The sequence below is a fragment of the Ochotona princeps genome, chromosome 4 (assembly GCF_030435755.1).
Source record: "Ochotona princeps isolate mOchPri1 chromosome 4, mOchPri1.hap1, whole genome shotgun sequence".
Classification (NCBI taxonomy): domain Eukaryota; kingdom Metazoa; phylum Chordata; class Mammalia; order Lagomorpha; family Ochotonidae; genus Ochotona; species Ochotona princeps.
The window spans coordinates 40,190,774-40,209,384 of NC_080835.1; the positions used below are offsets into that span (position 1 = coordinate 40,190,774).

General features: G+C 46.5%; 2 protein-coding genes across 3 annotated transcripts in view; one reads left to right on the forward strand and one right to left on the reverse strand.

The window, feature by feature from the left end:
* NUCB2 (nucleobindin 2) overlaps window positions 1-12,852 on the reverse strand; it is a 136,687-nt gene extending 123,835 nt beyond the window's left edge. Inside the window, exons 1-2 of one of the 2 annotated variants that reach the window (XM_058663289.1) lie at window positions 12,713-12,852; window positions 2,457-2,535 (exon numbers count right to left, since the gene is read on the reverse strand). The gene's annotated coding sequence lies outside the window, so the exon portion shown is untranslated. The remainder of the gene's footprint in view (window positions 1-2,456; window positions 2,536-12,712) is intronic. The other variant, XM_058663291.1, reaches the window with a different exon arrangement.
* Window positions 12,853-13,193: 341 nt separating this feature from the next.
* Window positions 13,194-18,611, forward strand: part of PIK3C2A (phosphatidylinositol-4-phosphate 3-kinase catalytic subunit type 2 alpha) — a 104,558-nt gene continuing 99,140 nt past the window's right edge. Inside the window, exon 1 of the mRNA XM_004593748.3 lies at window positions 13,194-13,316. The gene's annotated coding sequence lies outside the window, so the exon portion shown is untranslated. The remainder of the gene's footprint in view (window positions 13,317-18,611) is intronic.

Consider the following 18,611-nt stretch of genomic DNA (forward strand, 5'->3'; position numbering starts at 1 on the left):
TGAGAAAGAGCTCAGTAGATAAAAGGAAACTGCAATTACAAAACAATTGGAAAATACTCTGAGAGGTACTTATGAATGAAACTTAGCAATCAGATGTTACAATTTCATAAAATGTAGAGATTATTGTTGACCACAGTAACTACTCTTTAACATTAAAAATCAAGACCCATGATAAAGACAAAGTTATAAACAAATCTGCTAATATATTGATGTGAAAGAATCAGCACAGCTCTACAAATTTAAATGACTTTCAGTTATTTATTTATTTATTTAAAAGATTCATTTATTTTTATTACAAAGTCAGATTTACAGAGAGGAGGAGAGACAGAGAGCTTCTGTCTGATGATTCACTCACTAAATGACCGCAACGGCTGGTGCTGCGCCGATCCAAAACTGGAAACCAGGAACCTCTTCCAGGTCTCCCACGCGGGTGCAGGAACCCAAAGCTTTGGTCTGTCCTCAAGTGCTTTTCCAGGCCACAGGCAGGGAAGCTGGATGGGAAGCAGGGTCGCCGCAATTAGAATCAGTGCCCATATGGGATCCTGGTGCGCTCAAGGCAAGGACTTTAGCCACTAGGCCACGCTGCCAGGCCCTCAGTTATGTATTTAATCTCTGCCATTACTACTAATATTTCAATTCCACTTCTTCCTAACCTGTATTCTTAACTTCTGCCTGAAGCACTGTTCACTTCCATCTTCATCCTTCAGGGCCACTCCAGGAAGTTGCCCTTGCCTTGTCCTCTGCTATGAGGGCAGTTGCTTCTCTTTTGCTGATACCAAGTGCACGTGTACTACAGCTTTCTGTCACAGTGTACTGATATCTTCTGTTTGTGCATCATTTGTATTTTCCACTCTGCATTTTCCATTCAGAGTCAAGATTCTATGCATTGGGCCTGGCACAATGGCCAAATGGCTAAGTTATCCCTTGCAAGGGCCAGCATCCCATACAGGCACCGGTTCATGTCCCAGCTGCTCCACCTCCCATCCAACCCCCTTCTTATGGCCTGGGAGAGTAGTGGAAGAAGGCCCAAAGCCTTGGGACCCTGCAACCGTGTGGAAGACTCAGAAGAAGCTCCTGGTTCCAGATTGGCTCAGCTCTAGCCATGTGGTCACTTGGGGAAGACGGATGATCTCTCTCAGTCTCTACTTCTATCTAATCTGCCTTTCCAATAAAAATAAATAAATCTTAGTTTAAAAAAATATTCAGGTTTGACACAGTAGCCTAGTAGTTAAAGTCCACGCTTCACATGTGCCAGGAACCCACATAGGTTCGCATCCTGGATATTCCACTTCCCTTCCAGCTCCCTGCTTGTGGCCGGGGAAACTAGTAGAGGACAGCCCACAGCCTTGGGACACTGCACCTGCATGGGAGACCTGGGGGAGGCACCTGGCTTCAAATTGGTTTGGCTGCGGCCATTGTAGCCATTTGGGGAGTGAACCAGTGGATAGAAGAGCATTCTCTCCGTCTCTTCTTGTCTCTAAATCTTTCCAATAAAAATAAATAAATCTTAAAAAAACAAAATGTTCCCAGTACCAACAAGAAGAAATAGCAAATTTGGAAGCAATGAATTCACCCAATTTTCCCTGAACCTCAATCCTTCTTACCCTGATCAACTATGTAATCATTATTTAAACAATAACAATAATAAAAAAATAAAATGCTGCACACACATCATGCTTCTGCTTAAAAAAAATAAAAAGGTTCTATTCATTGTTTCCTTTGTACCCAGCCCAGATCCTGGCGGATTTCAGTTGATGTTTATTGGACTTAACTGTCAGAATTGTGTTAAAGAATTCTGGACTCAAGTCCTTGAAGAACTGACAACTTAAACAACTACTACAGCTTTATAACAGGTCTGTGACATGAGCTGTACATCAGCACGCCAGCTTTCACCAACCCCTTGAGTCTGTAAACTCCATGTACTTCTTGAGTTGCTTCATATAATTTGCAAATGAAACTTTTTAATCTATCTTATTTTATAGGTACAGTGGGAGATAAGGAGAAATAGAGTTCAAGACAGAGAGCACTTCACTACCGTTTCAGTTTTTAAATGCCCACAATAGCTGGGACTGGGTCAGGCTGAAACCAGGTACCAGGAACACGACCATGAAAGTGGTAGAAACCCGAGTGTTTGAGCCATCGCTGCTGCTTCCAGTATTAGCAGGAAGCTGGAGCCAGCAACCAAAGCCAGGAAGCAAACTCATGAACTCTAATGCAGGAGGAGACAGGACAAACAAGGTTTGCTCTTCTCATCGCCCCAGCCCCCCCCTTTTTTTTAAATCATTCAGCTTTCTAATCAAAACATGCTAGCATTCAGTACACTATGCTTCATGTTGAAGTGACTGAATTCTCTTGTACTTCCTTGTTGTTCAGTTTGAAAGTAATGTGTGCTCATGGTAACAAAGCCAGCTGAAGGAAGGTTTGTATAGTAAAAAGAAAGGCTTCCTCCTACTTACAGGTCCTCTAGAGAAATGCCTCCTTTACCAATTTTGTGGTTATCCTTCTGGAGGTAACCTTTGCTATGACCACACCATTCTGGAAAAAAAAATGACTTATTACTCTCAGACCACAGATTTTTGGCAATTTGGTACTTTTTTCTTTCTTTCTTTCTTTTTTTTTTAACCATAATGCTAAGGGAAATGAGCCAATCACAAAAGGTTAAATACCACGTTTGCCTTAATTTAAGGTGATATGATGTTATGTATAACATGTTATGTTTTGAATGTTATATGTTGTGTATAAACTAAAATTGAAGTATAGGTGAGGTGGTCACAGAAGGTGACTGGGAACTCGCATTTACTTTTAACATATTGGTTACTCATTACTATGTCAATTAATTCCATAATGATGTAAATTTTTGCTGATGGTATGTTGGAGCTTTCAATTGACTGGGATGATACTCTGCTGGCTCTGTCTTCAGACCAGAGAGGGTATACCTAAGAAGCCGTTGAACTTGACTGGACAATAAGATGCTGGACTCTATGTTTGGTATATGCTTGCAATGGGGGAATCTCAACTGAACTTGAGCTGTGGTTATGCAACTAGGTGGAGGAATCCACCATGGTGGGAGGGTTTGGGGAGGGGTGGGGAGAACCCAAGTATCTATGTAATTGTGTCACATAATACAATGTAATTACTGAAGTTAAATAATAAATAATTAAAAAAAAAGATTTATTTATTTTGGGTCGGCCTCAGGTCAGGGCTTCTCATGCCTGGATCCCACACGCCAGCCACCATGTGCACATGGTGAGCTGTCCTCGGGACTGCCTGGGCTCCGGGGGCTGCTCCCTTCGGGGTGAGTACACCAACCAGGGAAGTCTCCATGACTGGGCAGGTCCGGGGCCCACCAGCCGCCCTCATTGGGTGGTGAATGGGACTGGGGAGGGGCGCAACCTTGGGCCTGGAGGTTTAAACTTCCAGCAGCCTCCCGGCGGCTGGTAGGCTTCAGGATGGGGTATTTCATGCCTGGATCCCTGATGCCAGTCACCACGTGCACTGGGAGCTCTGGGGTTTTGGTTCTCTGAATCGCTGCTTAGGTAGTTCCAAGTTGAACCCACAGTGCTTCTGGGGTATGAGTCAATCCTAAAGATTCCCAATGACAGTAACTCTTCCTTTGAAGAACTTGTAATCACTGAACAATGCTGAGCACCGAACACCAGTTCATGCAAAATCTAAGGCTCGGAGCTTGTCCAGCAGGATATCCTATTACTTGACATGATGATGGATCAGCAGAGGAGTAATATTAGGCAGGGCCATGACATTAACTAACACTCGAGAACCATATCCAGGGTAGATTCTGTGTGGGATGTGTGAGGCACAACCTGTGGAAATTCTAGCCCCACTGGTTAGCTCAAGAGTTTGGGTGGTGATGGACTAAGCTAGGTGTGACCAAGGAGCTTGCCATCAATCACAGGTAAAGGAACCCGCAACAGTCTGGACTGGTCAAGGCAGCAGCACCCGAATGTGCATCTTGAATAGGGTGTGGGGTGGGCCGGGCTGCAACATTCACCAGCTCATACACGGCGAAATGGAAGGCCAGACTGAGCCGGGCACTGGTAAAACCCATTGGCATGTATGAGAACTGGGTCTGGGAGTGGATTAAGTGGAGGAACTTGGGGAACGCCCCTGGCAAGTAATAGCCCCCACTGGTGAACATGTGGTCCAGACCTGGGGGTCGGACAAGCTGGGCAAAGTAGCTCCAACAGCTGGCTAATGTGAGAATTGGTAATGGAACGGGGTGTACCGAGCAGGACTGAGCAAACCTTAGCCCACAAGCAAAACTAGAAACCAGGATGGAGCACAGGTCATGCCGAGCTAGGCTCTTGCACCTACTGGTCTACATGAGCCAGGGACACTAAGCCGCAGTGTCTAAGCGAGAGGCTGGGACAGGTGAGAGGCTGAGCCAAGCTGAGTCAGAGCAACCACTGGCATGCGTGTGATCTATGGCTGGGAACAGGCCCGGTTGGGGAGTTAAGGGGACACCCTAACTGGGCTGAAGTTCCCACCAATGGTTGCGTGGGCTGGAATGGGGGCTGCGTTCAGATCAGGAAACGGTTGTAGTCTCCCTTGGCACAAGCGTGGACTGGGACTGGACGCACCAAGCCGGGTCAGACCCCAACACCATCTGGTGTCCTGGAGGACCAGGGGAGATGTGGGATGGCCTAGGTTAGGTCTCAACCCCTACTGAGCCATATGTGAGCCGTATGTGGGTATGGGCGAGCCATGGCTGGGCTGAAACATCCAACAGCAAGAACCAATTCGGGTTGAAGGCCAGTCAGGAAAAGCCACTGTTCCTGCTAGGACAGGAGGTGGACTGAGTAGGTCTGGCTCATGGACCCCCTGGTATGCGCAAAATCTGGCATTGGGAGGGGTTCTGATGGAGGAATCTGGGCAACTCCTCTGGCAGGACACAGTCCCTGCAGGTTAGCGCAAGAAGCATGATAGCAAACAGCCCAGAAAAGGGCATGGAAAGTTTCCCACTGGCATACATTTGGCATGGATGGGGGGCAGACCAGGCTCAAGCAGTTCACGTCATCCACTGGGAAATCTGAGCACCAGAACAGAGTGTGGGTCAAGCCAGGTTCGGTCGCAACAAAAACCAGTGCACAATATGGAATGCCGAGGTGAGGTTACCTGTACCAGATGTGACTGCAGTGCCCAACCAGCATGCATGAGAACCAGGAAGGAAGGGGACAGAGCCGGCAGGGGGAATAAGGGGAGAGTCCCCTTGCTGGACAGCTACTCCCACTGGAGAGCGTGGGCTGGGATGGGGGCAGACTAGACTAAGCAGGGCTACAATATCTGTGGGCCTCATGTGGACCAGATCAGGGAAAAGCCAGGCTGGGCTGATTGTTCCCACTGGTGCAAACAAAATTAGAGTGGGTGATGGTTGTTTGGGCTTAGCCGCAGCATCAGCTGGCAGAAGCTGGCACTGGGGGCTAATTCTGTCAAGTCAAACCACAGAACCACCTGGAGAGTGCATAATCCGGGAGTCAGAGCAACCTGGGAGGGAAATAGTGGGCTCCTCCCACGGGAGGGCACGAAAACTAGGACGGCGGTGGGGTGGGGTGGGGGATGGCTGGGGTGACTAGACAGAGAGGCACTCAACAACATCAGTGAGGGCTGGATAGCTGAGCTGGCTAGATACAACTAAGCTTCAATACCCATCGACATGTACCAGAGCCAAATGGGATGTGGGACAGACTGGACTAGTCTGCCACACATACTGGCAAACTAGGGTAGGGGGCGGGCCTGGTGGGGGTTATTGTAGGTCACTCTGACTAGGCTGCAGCTCTAACTGGCTTACGAGAAGGCCGAGTATGTGCTGGGCAGATCCAGGCTGGACTGCAATACCCATTGGTTCCAGTGGAAGTCAGGGCTGAAAACAGAACCAACCCAGCAATTGCAACCACCAGCTGATTGGGGTGATGGACTGTGCCGGGTCCTGTACTTGCTAGTACATACAAGAATCTGGTCTGAGAACACCTCAGACAAAGTTTCTTTGGAGATCTCCCCAACTGAACTGGTGGACTCAGAACCCTAACCAAGAAAAGACAGAAAACAGAGAAAGTCAATCAACCATGTCAGCTATAGGGTTGGCAGCGAAATACTGGGCAAATGGAGACTCTATAATGCACTATGTCAATCAGTGGATTCTTCGACGACCTCATCGTGTTTGGAGTGGTGAGACTGGCAGCGATTCATACCTGGTGAGCTATCAAAACCACTTGAGCAAGTATCTCAGAGCATGCCCCACAGCCAGGACTTGGGGTGGGTGGAAAATTGGGTGGGGCTTCTCCCTCAATGTCCCCCTTTACCTCAGATACAAGAAGGAAACAATGTGGAAATAATAGTTTTACCCCTTCCCTATAGCCCTTGAACCTTTTTTCCCTAATTAACTATGTAAAGATTGTCAAAAATATAATAAAAAATCAAATTAGAAAAAAAAGATCTATTTTTATTACAAAGTCAGATATACAGAGAGGAGAGACAGAGAGGAAGATCTTCTGTCCAATGATTCACTCCCCAAGTGAGCGCAACAGCCGATGCTATGCCGATCCGAAGCCGGGATCCAGGAACCTCTTCCAGGTCTCCCACAGGAGTGCAGGGTCCCAAGGCTTTGGGCCGTCCCTGACTGCTCTCCCAGACCACAAGCAGGGAGCTGGATGGGAAGCGGGGCTGCCGGGATCAGAACCGGCGCCCATATGGGATCCCGGCGTGTTCAAGGCTAGGACTTTAGCTGTTAGGCCACGCCGCTGGGCCCCGATAAAATAAATCTTTTAAAAAAAAAGTTTAAGTTATGGACCCAGCGCAGTAGCTTACAGGCTAAAATCCTGTCATTGCACGTGCCAGGATCCCGTATGGGTGCCAGTTCTAACCCTGGCAGCTCCACTTCCCATCCAGCTCCCTGCTTGTGGCCTGGAAAGCAGTAGAGGCTGGTCCAAAGCCTTGGGACCCTGCTCCCACGTGGGAGACCCAGAAGAAACTCCAGGCTCCTGGCTTCAGATTGGCTCAGCTCTGGCTGTTGTGGCAACTTGGGGAGTAATCAGTGGAAGGAAGATCTTCCTCTCTGTCTCTCTTCCTCTCTGTATATCTGACTTTGTAAAAAAAAGAAAAAAAAAACTTTAAAAAATTGGAATTGGGCCCAATACCGTGGCCTAGTGGCTAAAGTTCTCACATTCAATGCACCGGGATCCCATATGGGCGCCAGTTCTAATCCTGGCAGCCTCACTTTGCATCCAGCTCCCTGCTTGTGGCCTGGGAAAGCAGTGGAGGATGGCCCAAAGCCTTGGGTTTCTGCACCTGTGTGGGAGACTTGGAGGAGGTTCCTGGCTCCTGGCTTTGGATAGTTGCAGACCCAGTCATTGCGGTCACTTGGGGAGTGAATCACTGGACGGAAGATATTTCTCTCTGTCTCTCCTCCTCTCTGTATATATCTGACTTTGCAATAAAAATAATCTTTAACAACAACAACAACAAAATTGGCATTCACCAGGCCCAAAATACCCACCAGCTGCTGGCTGCTCTTCTCCCAGCAGTGTAAAACTTGCCTAGGAACAAGGTAACTTACACAGTTGCCTTCACTGTTGGGGAATATGCTTCATCTTTTTTTTTTTTTTTTTTAAGATTTACTTATTTATATTGGAAAGGCAGATTTACAGAGAGAAGAGAAACAGATCTTCCATCTGTTACTTCACTCCTCAAATGGCCACAACAGTTGGAGCTGGGCTGAAGCCAGAAGCAAGGGGCTGCTTTCAGGTCTCTCATGTGGGTACACGGTCCCAGGGCTTTGAGTATCCTCTGTTGCTTTCCCAGGTCTATGCTGGCAGCTGGATGGGAAGTGAAGGAGCCAGAACATTAACTGGCACCATACAGGATATCAGTGCTTAAAGATGGAGGATTATCAATTAGGCCATCGCATCCTGCCTTGAGCCTTATCTTTTATTTCTAGTTATCCAAGAATTTTCTGAAGTACTCTCATAGTTATGATGTCTTTTGCAAAGCTTCAGTTATCACTAAGCACTTCCCCAGAAAGCTGCAATAATCTCTAGACTGGGCTGTCTGAACCTGCTCTAACCCCTTTCTAATCCATTCTGCCCTCCGCCCCACAAAATGTTTCTAAAACACTACTCTAAGCATTTGAGAGCTTACAATCTTTCTCCTTAATTTTAAGACAAAGACCTAAACTCTTCCCACAGTCTCTCAGCCTGGGTCTGATCTGTAAGCCTCACTGTAGTGTCTCTGGCCACTTCCCTTTGTTCCCAGCACAACAACAACCAGGCCTTTCAGTTCCTCAGATGAACCCTGCTCCTCCCTCCCTTTCTGTCTGGGCAGACACTGTCCCCACTGCCTGGGGTGATTTCCCACCCTCCCTCCACTGCTTTTCCATATCTGCTCAATGTCATTGCCTCAAGGAAGGCTTTCCTGCCTTATCACAATTAGGTGTTTCTTCCCTGTGGGTCTCTAAGCTCTCCCTGGGGAAGAGACCTCTTGTCATACTCACCACACTGGCTGAACTAAGGTTTAGTGTGTTTCTTTTTTTTTTTTTTAAAGATTTATTCATTTTATTACAGCCAGATATACACAGAGGAGGAGAGACAGAGAGGAAGATCTTCCATCCAATGATTCACTCCCCAAGTGAGCCGCAACGGGTCGGTGCTGTGCCGATCCAAAGCCGGGAACCTGGAACCTCCTCTGGGTCTCCCACGCGGGTGCAGGGTCCCAATGCATTGGGCCGTCCTCAACTGCTTTCCCAGGCCACAAGCAGGGAGCTGGATGGGAAGTGGAGCTGCCGGGATTAGAACCGGCGCCGATATGGGATCCCGGTGCATTGAATGTGAGGACTTTAGCCGCTAGGCCACGCCGCCGGGCCCTGAACTAAGGTTTGCATTGGGACCCTGCACCTGCGTGGGAGACCCAGAGGAGGTTCCAGGTTCCCGGCTTTGGATCGGCACAGCACCGACCCGTTGCGGCTCACTTGGGGAGTGAATCATTGGATGGAAGATCTTCCTCTCTGTCTCTCCTCCTCTCTCTGTATATCTGACTTTGTAATAAAAATAAATCTTAAAAAAAAAAAAAGAAAGTAAGGTTCAGAGGCAGGCATTAGATGTAGCAATTAAGCTACCCAGGATGTCAGCATCTAACATGGGAGTGCCCAGGTTCAAGACCTAGTTGTGCTTTTCTTCCAGCTTCCTGCTGTGATGTATCAGGTAATGGCTCAGGTGGTTATGTGCTCTGGCTTTATTTGGCCCAACTGTTGTGGGCATTTGGAGAATAAACTAGTGGTTGGGAATTCTCTGTCAGTCAAAATAAAAAAGAAAAACTAAATACAGGAAGTAAGAGAAAGGATCAATACATTTTCTTTTTTTCTGAATCAACTGCAAGACAGACATTTCCTATACTTCACATCCTTTCATCATTTACACATTAAACTTTCTGAGTTGTCATCCCCTATGAGGGAGTTATCTGTCTTGGGTAGTAATCTCTGACTTCACAACTTTTAAATTGTGTAATGCAGTACTTTGCAGTGTGCCTCCAATGGTATTAATGCTGTGTTGGGGAAGGAAACAGCAGAACTACTTATCACCAACCTTAGGTAACTTTGGTATCATTAGCCTGTGGGGGGCAGTGTGAGGTTAAAAGAGCATGAGCTGTGCAGGCCGACCCAGATGTGCATCCCTGCTCTATTATTTCGTAGCTGCGTGGCTTTGCGCAAGTTCTTTCCTCTCCGCTCCTCAATTTTCTCAGCCTATAAAATGAAGATAGAGGAAAAATACTGTGGGCCCGGCGCAATGGCATAGTGGTTGAGGTTCTCGCCTTGAATGCGCCAGGATCCCATATGGGTGCCGGTTCTAATCCCAGCAGTCCGCTTCTCATCCAGCTCCCTGCTTGTGGCCTGGGAAAGCAGTCGAGGACGGCCCAGGGCTTTGGGACCCTGCACCTGCGTGGGAAACCTGGAAGAGGCTCCTGGCTCCGGATCGGCACAACTCCGGCCTGTTGTGGCCACTTGGGGAGTGAATCATTGGATGGAAGATCTTCCTCTCTGTCTCTCCTCCTCTCTGTATATTCACCTTCTCAATAAAAGTAAATACATCTTTATTATATATATATATATGTGTGTGTGTGTGTGTGTGTATATATATATATATATATAAAAGAACAATACTGTTGGGCTGTTGTTACACTGGCATGCAATATGGCTGCCAGTTTGAGTACTTACCGGCTGCCCTACTTTGGATCAAGCTTCCCTACTAATGTATCTGAGAAAGCACTGGAAGATTGGCCCAAGATCTTGCACGCAGCTTGATGAAGCTCCTGGCTTCAGATCAGCCCAATCCGGCCAGTTACAGCCAAATGGGCAGTGAACCAGCAGATAGAATATCTCCCTTTTCTTCTCTCTGTAACTATGCCTTTAAACAAATAGATACACCTTTTCAAAGAAGTGATATTTTATGAGTATTAGAGGGACTCAATGAGATAATGCTCATAAACACTAAGAACAGAGCTTGGCCTTAGCTATTACTGAGTAAATATCAGATGAATATCTAAAAATATCTGTTTAAACTGTGGTTAAAACTAATTTTTAAAGAAAAGTACTCCTTTTCTTGTGTGGTTCTTGAGAAAGTTTGCAAATATTTACAGTGAAGTTCTGTGTGGGAAGTCACAACTGAAACACTTAAAATCTAATGCTTCCTTTTCAATCCTTTTTTTCTACTTTAAAATGTTAAATTGAAGCCAGTAGGAGAAGAGGGGGAAGCAGTTGTCAGCTAAGTTCTGGTTGGTTCCAGTTTACACTCTGACACTAAGTACACTTGCATTTTCATATGCCATTACCAGGCAATTGAGACATTAAGGAGGGCCACCTGTTGTTTTTCTCCTGTTCCCCAAGAGCAACCCTTCTGCTTGATAAAAGTCTGTTAAACAATGGACAAGCAAAAGCTGTAATAAAATAACAAAGGCAGAACTGCCACAAGGAAGTTCACTCAGAACTAGGGCCCTCTGCTCCTGGGGCTCTGCGAAAATATTTCTCACACTGAAGTAGAGGAAAGAGCTCGCAAAAAATCCAACAGTTAATCTTCCCTGAAGACTCAGTGTTCTCTCCAGGCCCCTTCCCTCTTCCTTTTGTGAAGTCACATTCAGTTCTGGAACAGAAGCTAAAAAACCAGCCAGCAGATAAACTGCCTCCCCACCTCCCCCTCCTCCGCCTGCCTGCCTGCCTTTAACCGTGTAAAAGAGCTGCCAATTCTAGAAATTCCTCTTTTGATCAGAAGATAAAGCAGAACAATGCTGTGGAGCTAAGTGAATTCCTAAGGGACATTCTTCTAGGGTGTGTAAAGCTTGTGTGGAAGTGTGTGTGTACTGGAGGTGGGTGGGGGTCGGGGGAAACCTGGGAGGAGGAAGGGTGGATGGACCAGAGCTGGTAGCCCATAGCTACAAGGAACAACCACATAGTAGCTTAAAGACTCCTTTCCCATGTAACAGAAATTCCATGTAATCTCCCCATTTCCAGGGAGCTGTGGGCATATTTACAGTGGCTAGAGGGGACTCCCAAGAAAAAGGGGAAGAAACCAGGTGCTATCTTTCTCCTAATTGCTGGATTCTCCAAGAGCTTTCTCACTGTTAGTTATTTAAAAAGATTGCAGAGTTCTAGTCCATATGATATTACGATATTATTACGAGCAGCTAATTCCCACAACCTGGTTCTTTACCGTGAGCTGAAACACACCAGACGCAACGAGGTATCTTAGGAGGTTTATTCCAACGGGGCAGGAACGGGTAGAGGTGGTGAAAATCAGGAGGAGAAAAGAGGGGAGAGGAGAGAGAGCAGAGAGACAGAGACCAGAGAAGGAGGGATAAGAGAGAGGTAGGAGCAGGATAAGAGCGGGGTAAGAGCAGGGTAAGAGAGGGAGGGATAAGAGCGGGACCAGAGAGACAGACAGACCAAAGAAGGAGGGATAAGAGAGAGGGATCATAAGAGAGAGCGAGCCACACCTGGGGGAGCCTTTTTGTCGGCCAGGTGTAGGCGGTGGGGATTGGGAGGGATTGAGGGCAGGCCCTCAGGGGATTGGCGCCTGCAGGTGAATGCCTAGGGATGATTGGCAAGTGGGCGGAGTTGGGGAGGGGGCTGGAAGATTGGGAGGTGGGATTCAGGTGGAAAGCCAGGTTACATCCGATTGGTGGATAGCTAGGCCAACGCGAACTTCATGAGCTGTGAGGAAGAAGGAATGGCGCCGTCCAGGGAAGGGTATTGGAATAACTCCTTACACTCACTGTATACAGAAAAGCCAGCCAACACCTCTTCTATGGGGAAAGGGCTCATTGAGAACACACACACACACTTAACTAGAAATTGCTAGCTAAGTCAATCAACTGCAAACTGGATTGTTCAATTCTGAAAGGCAGCACAACCCCCTTCTTACTGTTTTAAGGGATAATTATAAAACCCGACAGAACTGGATTTGAATCCTATTTCTGTCCATAGGCTGTTTGTGTCTCAACTCCATCTGAAAAATGGGGACACTTTTCCTTTCTGCTTCCCAGGGTGTTAAGTTGTTCAAATCTACCATTTGAGGGCTAAATGCTTTACAAGCATTATCTCATTCAAAGCTCATGAGGAAGGTATTATTATAATGGAGATTTATGTGAAAGCGCTTGGTAATGTAAAATGAGCCGTCTGGCTGCTGAGTTATTATTGTTGGGCTATCTTCCTTACCTGGCTGTTTGGAGGATTAAGCGAGACTAACGTGAAAGAGCAGTACATACTATCAAGCACTTTGCTTGGCCCACGTGATGGGTTAATTACACACCCTACGGCACTAGGTCCACCGTGTGGAATCGGTAAAAGCAGGTTGGAGGCGAACAATTTTAAGTCTTGCCTTTTCCTTTCAGTCTTCCAATCACAGACTATCTCTGCACAGCCTGGAGCCAAGACCACAAACCTGGGATTTGCAGCCCGGATGGAGGCGGGAAGCTGGCCGGCGGGACTGCCTCGGGGCCTCGTCGCCCGGCTCGGGGCTGCAGGAAGGGACGCCCAGGGAACGTCGCGGGACTCCGGCCTCGCAGACACAGCTCCGGCCTCCGGCGCGCTCCCAGACCCCGCCCACCACCTCAGGTAGGCCATCCGCTGCAGCCAATCCTCCTGAAGCCTGGCGCGGAAGGCGGTGCTTGCGCCCGGAAGTGACGTGCGCTGCTTGGCTGGCCGCGGAGTCGGCCGAAGCTATCGGCGGCGACTGAGCCAGCTGAGGAGGGGAAGATGGCTCGGGCAGTTGCGGCGGCGACTCCGGCTGTGGTGGAGGTGGAGGCTCGGGCAGCGTGAGGTGAGGAGCTGTCTGTGCGCCTGAGGCCGGTACCCTGGACACTGCGAGGGTGGAGAGAGGTCTCAGGACGGGAGGGTCCCTGGTCGTGGCCCCCAGTCCCCCTGGGTGCTCGGCATTGACCCTCCATCCCGTCCAGGCGCTGCCCAGCCCGACTCACCTCCCTCCGGGTCTTGCTGCCGCTCGGGCCGTTGGCAACTGCCCCGTGGGAGGTACGGGGGGCCCGCGAGCCCACCAGGCCCCTGCTTGTAGGTGGCGGGACTTGATGGGGTTGGTCGTGCCCCCAAAGGGGAGAGGAGAGCACTGCTTCGTCCGCTCGGGACGGGGGTTCAGGCACTGGGACCTGTCGCATTCCCGGTGTGTAGTAGTTGTACTGCTCAGGGATGGCCCCTTCTCGTCACCTCCCGTCCGGTGTCCGGCTTTGGGGACTCGGGATCCACATTCTTCTCCCTGGACTTCCCACCTCCCTTCCCGTTTCCTTCCTCCACCCCACCCCCTATTTTTTGCCGCGAATCCACTTGCTTTGGTAAAAATGTAGTATTTCAGGGTGAATTTAATGCATCATATTTCTGGGGGGATGGTCAAATAAAAAACATTTGTTTAATTCTTCTGGGTTTTGGAAGAACAATAAATAATTGAAGGACAAAAACAAGCGAACAGACCCCAGATACTTATTTTCTTCGCTAAATTGTTTGGCTTTAGAAAGGAGGTTTTCCAGCTCTGGAATTTTTTCGAAGGGGGGGCGGTGGGTGGTGGTGTGGAAATAGGAACGGAGGAGGGAAATGAAGCAGGAGAAACGAAGCGAGGAGGGAAGTCTGGAGATAAAAGGTGGCAGAGAGCCAGAGATTTTTTTTTTCTTTTTTTCCCCCTATATTGGCCTGGGAGAAGTTGAGATTATGTTTTCCATTTGAACGGTAGGTGTTTGTAGAGAGTGAAAGAAAGGAGACTTCGCTTTGAAAAAGATTACATAGTAAAGAGATATCCTAATGTCCTTCCAGGGGAGTGGGGGCTTCTGGCAGAAAAGCTCTGTTGGGGGAAAAAGTGTTTAACTGGTTGGAGCATCAAAGGCCACAGGGTAGGGGAGAGGCCGGAGCGAGAAGGCTGGTCTTGGAGAAGTGGTGGAGGCGCAGGATCCCAGGGAAGCCGTCCAGGACAGACTTTGCACCTTTGCCGCCTTGGCTGGTGATTCAGTCTGCACAAGAGGCTGCCTTCGCTGCCGCCACCACTGGGCTCCTCGCTGGGGCAGCGCGTTAGACGGAAATGCCTTAGTTGTGGTAAACAGACTTGGAGAAAATTGGCTTGTTTAATATTAAAACAGTGCCTGACTACTAAGAAGAGATTTTATTATTTGTTACCTCAGACTTAGTTCAAAAGTGAATTTTGTGTTGGAACAGATGACATGACTTGACTAATAGATTTTGCTTAGGAAAATCTGTTGGTATTTGCGTTTTGTATGTATGTTGCTTGAAGTTTTCTTTGCGTGTATTTGATTCATACAAAAGTTGCACAGTTTTTTATACTTAATGGAATAAATGTTTGCATTTAGGAGTTGCAGAAACTACTGTCATTTTCTGTAGTTAACTGCAACTCACAGTGGCATTCTAAAATTTTGGATTAATTGAAGATTGCATCAGTTCCCATGTTCAGAAAGCTTTCTTCCATCTAGCAGAATGTCATACACCTTGTAAATAAGCACATTCCATAAGTGAGCTTACACCTACGGAGTGTCCTTTTTCCCAGGAGCTCAGACTCCGTATCAGAGCATCAGCCAGCCTTTCAGAGCAGCAGTAGTGTAAGACACATTAAACAGTCTTTTGTAACTTTTCTTGGATAACATATAAATAATCTATTTTATTACTTTCGCATAATCCAAAAAGAATTTAATGCTTTTAAATGAAAGTGTCTTAGTGCTGTATAGTCACATAGTGGGTGATTTGAATGGAGAGTTTTACCAAAGTAAAGCTAAAAATCAACCCTCTGAAAAATCTGTGAGTACGTGACAGTACTTGGCACAACAGGGATTCCAGGGATAGAAAAGGAATAAGGCAGTGCTTGTCCTCTGGAAGTTCTCTTAGTGGTCTGTGAAGACAAACATACACATTATATCAGCATGCTTAGAAAGGCTGTGGTAGATCCAGAATGCTGAAATGGTGCAGGCTGAAGAGGCAGCGGGTGTGATGAAAAGCATCATGATACTGAAATTCAGGCTGAACAAATCACTTTCTTCTGTTAGTGGGGGTGGACTGGAAAACAAGTGATCAGATTCTAGGTTTTGCTCTGATACTGAGTAGTGAGAGAATCTAGCAAGCTGCTTATTGCCTCTGTTATCCATTTTGTTACTTAAGATGTAACTATATTTAGTGCTCTGCTGTCCAGGTGACCCATTATGAGAACCTAATGGGAATTACATATGTAATGGACTTTGCAAATTCGTGCCCCCTGGGTCTTCAAAATTGAACATATATTTTAAATGCTTAGGATACATCTCAACTCAGGATAGCCACATTAGCTACATGTGCAATGTAAATTTAGAGTATGAGAATTCTGCCATTCTATTTTTTGGTTTCTTCTTGAAAAGGAAAAGCAACTTTTATGAGAAATATGTTACTGGTATAGTTTTTTGATTATATTCATATATGATATTTCTTTTGGGCATTGTGAACATACTTGGAAATATTAATGAGTATCTTTTAGGATATTTAGGCTAAAAGACTAATTAAGCCACATTTTTGCTTTGTTTTATGCATTTTAATGATTTAAATGATTTTTAAATCATTTCTTTTCACTGTAGTCTGCTGATTCTAGATTAATGGACTCAAAAGAACGCACAATTAGGCAGTTAAAAGGATAGCAAACCACCTCTTTTGGTTTTCACAAAATTTTAAATGCAGATATTTGATTGCAAAAGCAAATATGGTGGGGTGATTCCCAGTTCCAATGAAACTGTATCACATAATACAGTGTAATCAATGAATAAAAAAAAAGCAAATATGATTTTGAAACACTCTTATAAAGGATTAGAAGAAGGTGCTTGCTGATATAGCAGCATTTGTTTTTGAACTTTTTTTAAAAGTTTTTTTTTTTTAATGGAAAGTTATAATTACAGAGAGAAGCAGAGACAGATAAAAGAATCTCTGCCTACTGGTTCACTCACCAAGCAGCTGCAATAACCGTCCGAAGTCAGGAGCTTCTTCTGGGTCTTCCACATGAATGCGAAGTCCTAAGGCTTTGGGCCGCTCATGACTGTTTTCCCAGGCCTCAAGCAGGTAGCTGGATAAGAAGTGAAACAGCCAGGATACGAACTGGCACCCAATGGGATCCTAGCTAATGCAAGGCTAGGATTTAACCACTAGGCTACCGTGACAGGTCCTGTTTTTGTTGTTGTTTGGGTGGTTTTTTGTTTTTTTTTTTGGATTTATTTATTTTTATTGTAAAGTCAGGTATATATACAGAGGAGGAGAGACAGAGAGGAAGATTTTCCATCCGATGATTCACTCCCCAAGTGACTGCAACGACTGGAGCTACGCTGATCCAGGAACCAGGAACTTCTTCCAGGTCTCCCATGTGAGTGCAGGGTCCCAAGGCCTTGGGCCATCCTCGACTGCTTTCCCAGGCCACAAGCAGGGAGCTGGATGGGAAGCGGGGCTGCAGGGATTAGAACTGGCGCCCATATGGGATCCTGGTGCGTTCAAGGCGAGGACTTTAGCCACTAGGCCATGCCGCCGGGCTGTATCTGTCACCTTTCAAATAAACAAATGTTGTTTTTTTTTTTTTCTAAGTTCAGTAGTAAGAAGAAGATGATGATAAAGTGTTCAGGGCAGTGTTATTTCGTTGCACAGAAAGGAAAGACTTGGAAAACTTGATAAGGGAAAATAAAGTATAGGTTTAAGGAAGAATTTACAAGGCTTATATAAAATGATGGGGATAAACTAAAGGTGAAGTAAAAGATGAGAATGGACAAGAACTGCAATAGAGTTTGTAGGTCAGTGGTCAAAACTTCTATATGTGCATGATCAGGATATCTTATCTCTTTTTTTTAAAGATTTAATTATTTTTATTACAAAGTCAGATATATATATAGAGTAGGAGAGAGAGATAGAGAGGAAGATCTTCCATCCAATGATTCACTCCCCAGTTGAGCGCAACGGCCAGTGCTGTGCTGATCCGAAGCCAGGAGCCAGGAACTTCCTCCAGGCCTCCCACACAGGTGCAGGGTCCCAAGGTGAGAACTTTAGCCACTAGGCCACGGTACCGGGCCCAGGAAATCTTATCTCAGTCCATGGATTCCTTATGTAGTGCAGTAGATATGGAAAATCAAGAGAGCTGAAACAGATGTTGATGACTGAATGAGCAGCAATATAATACTAGCAGGCCCGGTGGCATGGCCTAGCGGCTAAAGTCCTCACCTTGAATGCCCCGGGATCCCATATGGGCACCGGTTCTAATCCCGGCAGCTCCACTTCCCATCCAGCTCCCTGCTTGTGGCCTGGGAAAGCAGTTGAGGATGGCCCAATGCATTGGGACACTGCACCCGCGTGGGAGACCCGGAAGAGGTTCCAGGTTCCCGGCTTCTGATCGGCGCGCATCGGCCTGTTGCGGCTCACTTGGGGAGTGAATCATCAGACGGAAGATCTTCCTCTCTGTCTCTCCTCCTCTGTGTATATCTGGCTGTAATAAAAAATGAATAAATCTTTAAAAAAATATATAATACTAGCGCCTGTTATGAAATAGGTAAGGAGTTCATTAGGAATTTGTGGGAAGAGAAAGCAGTAGGCAGTTTTAATAAGATAAATTTAAAAATTCTGTGTTGGTGCTGTGGCACAGCGAGCTAATCCGCTGTCCTGTGGCGTTAGCATTTCGTATAGGTGCTGGTTTGTGTTCTGGCTGTTCTGCTTCTGACCCAGCTCTCTGTTTATGGCCTGGTAAAGCAGCTGAGGATGGCTCAGGTCCTTGGGACCCTACACCTGTGTGGGACACCCAAAAGAAGCTTCTGGTTCCTGGCTTCGAGTCAGCTCAGCTCTGGCCACTGCAGCCATTTAGGGAGTGAACCATCAAATGGAAAACTTCTGTTTGCCCTTTCTCAAAATGTAAAAAACTTCCTTTGAAATAAAAATAAGTAAATCTTAAAAAACAAAAACAAAACTGGGAATCCTAATGGAAACATGCCATTTTTCAAAAAAAGTACTTCTCTGTAAAAACAGAAAAAAATAGTTTAAGAAACTAGCAGTGGAAGCAGAAGAAAACAAATATTATATAAAGATCTATTGCTCAAAGAGCAAGAAAAGTAAAGACAAAACG